General features: G+C 28.2%; 1 protein-coding gene across 3 annotated transcripts in view; it reads right to left on the bottom strand.

Moving 5' to 3' along the window:
• LOC107446262 (A-type potassium channel modulatory protein KCNIP1) overlaps positions 1–9,612 on the bottom strand; it is a 90,054-nt gene that overhangs the window by 58,766 nt on the left and 21,676 nt on the right. Inside the window, exon 1 of one of the 3 annotated variants that reach the window (XM_087154909.1) lies at positions 6,115–6,481. The exons of the other annotated variants lie outside the window; for them this stretch is intronic. The gene's annotated coding sequence lies outside the window, so the exon portion shown is untranslated. Of the gene's footprint in view, positions 1–6,114; positions 6,482–9,612 lie in introns of those variants that run through there. 3 annotated transcript variants of the gene reach the window in all.

The following is a 9,612-nucleotide window of genomic DNA, read 5'->3' on the forward strand; positions in this document are numbered from 1 at the left end:
ATTACAAAATGCTAAAAAATACTAATTGCAATCAAACTGCTCTCTTATTAATAAAACCATTTTCTCAAAATGGCCTGCATTTTTCGGGGGGTCAAAAATCAGCAGCAAAAACACGTTTATTTAGAAAAAATATGTTTTTTCATCCAATTTCTTGGTTGAGATTTAAAATTTAGCATAGTTAAAATTTACCCTTTATGTTTGAATCTCATTACATTAAAATGAGATCATTAAATAAAATGTTACTTGGAATTATGTCTTTCTTCATAGTCCAAATGGATTTTTTTCTTTTTTAGATTTCTTTTAAAATTAATTTTTAATCATTATGGTGACTCCTTTTCTTGATTTTTCGATATAATTTATCAAAATTTCCTTATTTTTCTGATTGATGATATGAATTTTAATGAATAAACAGTTTTATACTTTCATAAAAAAAATTTTATCATTAAGTTTAAAAAAAATACAATAGAATACAACAATAATAATAATGTTAATAAAATTTAGCAATACAATTGAAATTTATTAACAATACTTTTAAAAAATTAAAAGCAAAATATCAGTAACATTTTATAATTTTTTAATAATTAGTTTTTTTTTCAATTTTTACTTCTTACTCGTGTAATGCGCATGAAGGGAAGAAAAAAATGATCACCCTGAATAACTTTTGATCTAATGATCGGATCTTCACGTTCTAGGACTCATTCTTAATGATTCGAAGGGACGACCTCAAATATGCTACATAATTAGTTAAGGTACAAAATCAGACACAAAAACGTATTATCTCTGAAAAAGCAAACTTTTTTTTTCTGACAGATTTTGATTTCTGATCTTAAAAATATTAGGCCGCAACCTGGGAAATATGGACCCAATAGTTTGGTCAGGAAAGCTGTCTAAATTTTAAGTTTGGACCCCTTAACGTTAATTTTATTTTTTGGGCATTTCGTGAGAAATTACTTTTTTGTGTCTAATTAATTTGAAACATCGTCTGCACTAATTAATTAGAGTATTTGAGGTCACCCCATCGAATTATTTAGATTGAGTTATTATGATCAGATCATTAGATCAAAATTTATTCAAGGTGGTTCGTTTTTTTTTTTTTTTTTTTTTTTTTTTTTTTTTTTTTTTGCACGTATTGTTCGTAAAATCAGACATTTTTATTCGTTAATGAAATTAAAAATAAACATTTTTTCGAATAAATTGTCACAAGGATAAACTAAACAAACATATTACTTAAAAAAATTCGAGTAGATAACAGTAAAAATACACAATGTACGATTTATGCATTTTAGTTTTAATTTATGGTACTGTTAATGTCAGATAGAACATAGCAATTACAGTAACTTTTAATCTATGAGGAAAAAAAAATATATATAGATCGACAGATATTGTCAGCTGACATAAATGTCTAGAATAAAATTCTGATATCTTAATATTGAAAGCAAAGGTTTTTTGATTTTGATCGTGCAATATTTTCTAATTAAAGTTCAATTAATTTTTTAATAAAAAATATTTTTTTCTAAATTGGATAAAATTTTTAAATAGTTTTATAGGTATTAAAAAGGGAAATATGTTTTAGTCGATATTTATTTATTCACTGTAAAAAAAATCTATTAAATGTGCAGAAAAGACTGCAAGATAGTGAGCCAGTATAAAATCGATAATTTCTCGGAAAAAATAATGTTATTTAAAAGCGGACACCTGTATTTTAAGAATATAATACTGTTATTTTAACAAAAAAACTTCGTTACCTTAACAGAAACAAATTTTGTTATTTTAACAAACACCTGATTAAAAAGAAACCAAAGAATGATCCATGCAGAACAACTGGAAACAAAAAATAGGCGTCCAAAGTTGCCCCTATTGATTTTAATGATTAAAATGTAAAACAGTAGGTTTAGTAATTTCCTTCTAGTTTATTCTTTAATGTAACAATGATTAAAAATTAAGCACGAATGCTTTTATTATTTTCATTAAAAATAAAGGTATATAACCTATTTTTATTTATTTTAAATTTCTGAATTTTAATATTCTCAAAAATAATACTTTTAAAACAACAATTTCAATAATAATAACTGTTTGAATTTAAGATATCAGTTCATTGTCGGTCCGTTTTAAAAAGCAATTGTATTGTAATGTGTGCGGTTTTCTGTAGTAATAAAATATATTTAATTATTATTTGAATAATTTTCTGAAAGTTAGGTACCTTGTTTAATAGATCAATTTAGCCTTGATCAATCTAAACTTACACAACTCTAAGATTTTTTCAGGCGATTATTACTCAGTAGTGTACCACTTATTTCTCAACAGCATAGTACTTTTTTAAAAAGAAATTTAAAAGATCTCTATTCCATAATAAGAGATCTTGGATTTAGAAAATGATTAAAATCAAGGAAATACATCGTAAATTTTTCATTTATATTTTGTGTAAATGAATCTAATAATCTTATAAAATATTCCAATAAATATGGTAATTTATTGAAACAATAATTTTCTTTAAAACTAGTCCATAAAAATACAAATTTTATTTATTTATTTATTGATACTCTTCATAAAGTCATAATAAAATTTGGATAATATGTATGTAGCAAGCGTATATTAATCTTAATTGTACTGAATAATAATAAAATATAAAACATAAGTAGTAACATAACATAATGTAAGAAAATCAATAGTGATCATAGTGATCAATAGTGATCACCCGTGACTGGAGAGAGAGTAAAAGGGGGTAACTTCTATCTAAACTAATTAACTTTTACTTAAACTTTTTTTATCTAAACAAATGAGACATTGTTTCCAAAATATTTTTAATGATGAATCGATAAATCGAATTTCAAGTTAATAGGACTAATAATTAATAAGTCATTACGCCTTTATATATAAATAGTGTATTGCATTTATACCTACCTATTAACGTATCAGACATTGCAAGTGAGGATATTATTTCCTACGTATAATTTCCTCCCATATAGAAATGAAACCAAAACAAAGGTGATTGGACTAATAGTTCAAAAGTTATCAAAGCTTTGTTCTTATGTCTGATATTTCTATCTATACAAGTGAGGTAATAATAATTTTAAATCCATTAAAATCAAAATTACAGTAGAAAAAAAATAGTAATTTTGGAGTTTTATGTGTAAAATGGTATTAAGTTAAAAATTATAGTTCATATACCTAAAACACTTAATTCTTTAGGTCTATCGACTTAATTTTTATTTCATTTAGCTTAAAAACGTACGTTGGAAGGAATGCCTTTCCTGCCTAGATAGCAATGTTAGACGCATGTACATGCATTATTCAAAAATTATTCTATGTACGTATAAAACTTTCAAACTTGTACTCTATATTGATTCCATAGACTTGATTTTGAACTCATTCAATTCAGCGTAGCAAAAAATCTACTTGCTTATATAACAATATCATACACGTTAATGTATAAGTACTTTTTATACAAATTTTTTTTTTTATATCTTTTAAACTATTAGTAGGGGAGAGTGGGGTCAATTGTAACAGGGTACGATTGTAACAGAGCAAAAATTTCGAGTGTCGGATTCCAGATTTGGTTCCTAGGTGGCACACAAGGTGTATTTAATAAATCTACATGTACACCCCTGCTGGCAACCATTTTTATGTACTTTTGAAAGAGTTACATCACAAAAGATATTTTTGCGCTACGTAAGTACTTTTTTAGGTATTGGAATATTATATTGCAACAAAGTAATTTTGTTTAAACAAATAAAAATTATTAACCGAATATGTAATTGGACACCTTAATTAACATTTCAACAAAAAAAATATTAGCTTTGTTAATTAACTAGCATTGTTTTTAACAAATGAAGCTGAAATGGCGTCTTGGGGACGATTGTAACAGTAAGTAAACGGACGATTGTAACAGCTGAAAATAACTAATCTTATGTTCACAAACCATTACTTAACTCTTTAAGAACCTCCAATAGTTTCCTATATCATTTATATTATGTTGCAAGTGCATTATTTTATTTGTCACCTTTCACAGCAGAAATTAAATTTTTTAACCCCTTAAAGTTAAAAGTTTAACCCTTTAGGTCTCTGCTCATTATTATTTTTACTCCTAAAATATCAATACTATTTTGATCAATAAAAAAATATATCACATCTATGATAATATGTATAATTAACTATGTTTTAGTTGAATTTATGAACTGTTACAATTGACCCCTTAAGTGGGGACAATTGTAACAAGTGCACGACTGTCAAAAATTGTTAATAACTAATATAACAACATTTAAAATAAGGTATTTATTTATTTTTTTTGGAAGAGGATAGTCTACTTTACTCGTCTGTCAATTAATACTAATAATATATTGGATTTTTTGTTAGTTAAAAATAGTTAAGTAAAAAATGTTACAATTGACCCCACTCTCCCCTACTCTTGACTTTGTTCATTTGATACACCACAAAAAGGAATACGTAGAAAACAGACCTTATTTACTTAGAACGCATTCTTAGATATATAAATAGGCATAGGTACAAAATTGGACTTTTTATGCATAAAACCTTAATAACTGCTTAACTATTAGTTCAATCTGCTTCGGTTGAGTTAGGTGAAAAAAGGAAAAAAAGCATCAATATCAATACCTCGCAAGTCTAGATAGCAATGTTAAAGTTTCTTATTTGCAACCACGGGTCTGAATTAACCACCATTATTCTTTACCTTATACTACAAAGGGTAAATAATGAGTTTTATATGGGTCTAAAAATAGTTCTTTAACCCTCGGATTATCTTCACCAAATTTTTTTCTCTTTAACTAGTCTTGTTGATTGATTTATCAACATCTTCGGTACTATAAATCTATCATCAAGTTCTTTTCGAATAAGTCTCAATCGAAGGGTGTCGCATAGGAAAAAAAAGTAGCCTATTTCTGTATATCGATCAAAATCTGTGCGAACTAACAAGAATCTAGAAAATGCAGTGATTTTAATCTCCATTACTTGAAGATAATATTAGTTAAAGTGTTATAAATTGAGAATATACAGTGAATAACAAATAAAGAGCTGCTATCTATTAGACATTTTTAGATATTACGAGCAAAAAAAAACTTCATACCAGGATTAAAACCCTTCTGTCAGCGACAAGAAAATTGATCAGCCTCATTCGAATCTAATTAATCATCAAAGTTATTGTAGCAGCCAATCGGTCTGTGTAGGAGTCAGGGAAATGGCTTTGCATTAGAAAGGTTTTGGGTTCGAATCCCGAGAAAGGCATGGATGCATTCTCCATACTATCTGTCCTTACTGTAGGAGCAACGTTGGCCCATTTAATATGCTACCCCTGTAAGTGTGGCCAACAAATCTACCTTTCAGATGCCTGCATGACGATAGTTCATTCTCCAGGTGGTCATTGGGAAGAAAAAAGTTATTGCAGCATACATTGATGGTTGCACCATTAAATATGCTGAAATTATCTTGATTTAGACAAAAGTATGACTGGCAACCATTTCTGTATGCAGTGATTCCAAAATTTTTCTTGTTATTAATAAAATTAAGAAATGGGATCATTGTAAAACTTGCTACTATCATATTTTTAATGCATTAACAAAAGAAAATTTGACGTAGATAGATAGATATAAAGTGTTCTTTAATGTTCCCCCCAAATATATATTATGAAGCCCTTATCGAAATAGAAATTACAAAAGTACAGTGTGTTCATCAAGTCGGGGTGCAATTTTGATCTGTGACCGGTCTAAAATGCACTATGACTTTACGGGCACACTGAATATCACATTAGGTGTAACTAATTAAAATTCAGACGCTATCGAAATTTAACGGATCACTACCGAGGAAGGTGGGACTGAGAATATCAAAACTGTTTCGTTTACTTGTGAATGCAGGAAGAGTTACAAGGGTACTATTGGTAGTCCCTCTAATGGCATAAGGCAAGGGGCTAAGGCAATCAAACTGGTTTTGATTTTCTCAGTTCCGCTTACCTCAGTGGAAATTCGTCTGAATTCAATTTCAATATTAATCTGCTACCATTATTGTTTTTATTTCTTTTTACTTTAATTTTGATAAGTATTTTATAAAATATAATTCAAATATAAAGCTAAAAAAATTGTACATTGAATAATAAAATAAATGTACCTGACTTCTCGTGGCTCATAACAAAAGGTCACTTGGAGAATCAGTCTTTATTTTTCACTGTTTTTTAATCTTTGAGTCCAGTTATTAAAAAGAATTTTATTTACACAAGTACGTATCGATTCCCTGAAAGTTCAAAAAGGGAAGAATAGTGTTCAAATGAAGTATAGCACCATTTAATTCTTTGAAAGCAAGCAAAAGGGTGGGTGATAGGTTCTTCCAGAAAAGTGGCCATTTAAGAATGATGTTTCTGTAATTTTGACTATCATACCGCAGCAGAGTTTACTTTTTGAACGGCATTCCTGCTTTCAAAGATGAAGAGCAGTTTGCATGGCCGGGCACCTTCCTCAATCTGCGCATGTGCTCTATCGACGCATCTTCTCTTTCTTCTGACGTCACACACTCTATTTTATTTATTTTTGTAAAATTCATTCTTAATTTATGAACACAGCTTTACTATAAAAATTTCCACTCTTTCTCTCCGACCTTTAAACTTTCATTGTTTGCATTATATTTTATGAACGATTATTTACTAGGTTTAAGTCATGCATCGATATTTAAATGAATATGTTTACCAAAGGGGTAAAAAATAACAAAATAATAACAGTACTTAATTGGAAAACAAATTATGATATTAACATCGGTCATTAAAGAAACGTATTCGTTACTATAACAATGCTTTTCTTTTTATATCAATTTGCACGTCCAAAAGAAAGTTATTAAAATCTAATATCGAAGCAATATTTCTAAAATAACGACAGTATTTAATTGGAAAATAAATCATGATATCCATCATTTAAGAAAGGTATTAGTTACTATAACCATGCTTTCAAATTTTGTTGTATCCATTTGAGCGTCAAAAAGAACGTTCTTAAATTGTAAAATTGAAGCTATGCAACCTTCTCAAAGTAATAACAGTAGGGGAGAGTGGGGTCAATTGTAACATTTTTTACTTAACTATTTTTAACTAACAAAAAGTCCAATATATTATTAGTATTGATGGACAGACGAGTAAAGTAGACTATCCTCTACTAGAAAAAAAAATAAATACCTGATTTTAAATATTATTATATTAGTTATTAACAATTTTTGACAGTCGTGCACTTGTTACAATTGTCCCCACTTACGGGGTCAATTGTAACAGTTCATAAATTCAACTAAAACTTAGTTAATTATACATATTATCATAGTTGTGATATATTTTTTTATTGATCAAAATAGTAGTGATATTTTAGGAGTAAAAATAATAATGAGCAGAAACCTAAAGGATTAAACTTTTAACTTTAAGGGGTCAAAAATTTTAATTTATGCTGTGAAAGGTGACAAATAAAATAATGCACATGCAACATAATATAAATGATATTGGAAACTATTAGTGGTTCTTAAAGAGTTAAGTAATGGTTTGTAAACATAAGATTATTTATTTTCAGCTGTTACAATCGTCCCTTTACTTATTGTTACAATTGTCCCCAAGACGCCATTTCAGCTTCATTTGTAAAAAACAATGCTAGTTAATTAGCAAAACTAATCTTTTTTTTTATTGAAAGGTTAATTAAGGTGTCCACTTACATATTCGGTTACTAATTTTTATTTGTTTAAACAAAATTACTTTGTTACAATATAATATTCTAATACCAAAAAAAGTACTTGCGTGGCGTGAAAATATCTTTTGTGCTGTAACTCTTTCAAAAGTACATAAAAATGGTTGCCATCAGGGGTGTACGTGTAGATTTACTAAATACACCTTGTGCGCCACCTAGGAACCAAATCTAGAACCCAACACTCGAAATTTTTGCTCTGTTACAATCGTACCCTGTTACAATTGACCCCACTCTCCCCTACATAATTGGGAAATGATTTATTAAATTAACATCCGTCATTTGAGTTACTAAAACCATACTATTTGTTTTTTGTATCAATTTGTGCGTAGAAAAGAAAATTATTAAAATTTAGAATCAAAATTATGCAACATTTTCAAAGTAAAGTGCAATTATCTTAACATCCGTCATTTTGAGAAAACGCATTTAAGTTATTCTAATCATTCTTTCATCAATTTTGAATCAATTTGGTCAGAGAATGGTTACAAAATAGTAAAACCAAAACTATGAAAAAATAGACTGTCCATGAATTCACAAATTTTTAGGTTTTAGACCTAGATTTGCTTCCGTGATAATTTGCCTTTCGCAGTACTTTTCTTACAGTTTCAGGGGAAATTTCCTTATTGCTTGTTAAAAATATATATTTTGTTATACTTACAGCAGAAAGTTTAGGATTTTGCTTAATTCGCAAAACAATTGTTCTTTCTTCTGTCTGAGTAAGCTTCTTAGGTCTACCACATCTTGGTTTTACAGCAAGATTTCCAGTATCAAGGTAGTTCTGCGTAACTCTTTGCACACTAGAATGAGGCCTCCCAACTATTGTACCAATATAGCGAAGAGTTTTACCTTCATCTCTCAATTTTATAATTAACTGTCCTGTAGCTAAAGGAATTTCCTTATTAAGTGACATTTTCGTCAAAGAAAATAGCACTAGCAACTTCCCATTAACTCGAAAATAGATTTGTAGCTCAATGACCTTGAAAGTGTAATCTGATTTGCATTCTCAAGTTTGAAGTTTAAAATTAAGATAAGAAATTCCCCGCCCCTTCTGGCTTGTACGCAAACTTTATAGGCCTTGATTTTTGGCCTTTTAAAAATTAGTGTGCGTAAATTATTGGGCATGAAAACATTTTTGTCAAATTATTTTAAAGTTACTAACTGACGTTAAGGATTTGAAATAATAAAATTTTAAAAAACCGTTTTTTTTTCGCCCTTTAAATTCGAGTTTGATATTACTTTTGCCAATGTACGCAGACTTTTTTGACCAACTGTATATATACAGGGTCCGCGTTAAGGATTTCAATATATTCATTAAGTTAGCCAAATATCAAAAATATTCGCCAATTTTCCTTAGTCTTTGTCAAATGCATATCTTGCAATTTTACAGTAGTTTGTTTCAGGCTTATATCATTGGGACCAAATTCTAATTGGATATGCGGCTCATCTACCGAAAATTATTGCAATCGAATAAAAAATACTGATATGTTTAGAAAAATTCATTTTGACGTAATTTTTAGGGTCGAGTTAAATATATATTTTTCTTTCTAGTGGGAAAAATCATTTTCTAATATTTTCGCCAAAACACAATTTTATTCACCAAATTTACGATTTTATCGCATTTAGCAAGGTGGCGAATGCTTAACATGGGCCTTGTGAGTGTATATATATATATATATATATATATATATATATATATATATATATATATATATATATATATATATATATATATATATATATATATATATATATATATATATATATATATGATAAATAAGTAATTATTATAATCGTACTTTCTGTGTATAAACATACCTTTTTTATAAACAGATTATGTTTTTTCTCCCCAAAATCTAACGGTTAGTCGCAATCTGGGAAATATGGTGTAAAAGTTGGTTCAAAG

The sequence above is a fragment of the Parasteatoda tepidariorum genome, chromosome 11, assembly GCF_982258835.1.
Source record: "Parasteatoda tepidariorum strain Cologne lab strain chromosome 11, Ptep-v5.0, whole genome shotgun sequence".
Lineage (NCBI taxonomy): Eukaryota > Metazoa > Arthropoda > Arachnida > Araneae > Theridiidae > Parasteatoda > Parasteatoda tepidariorum.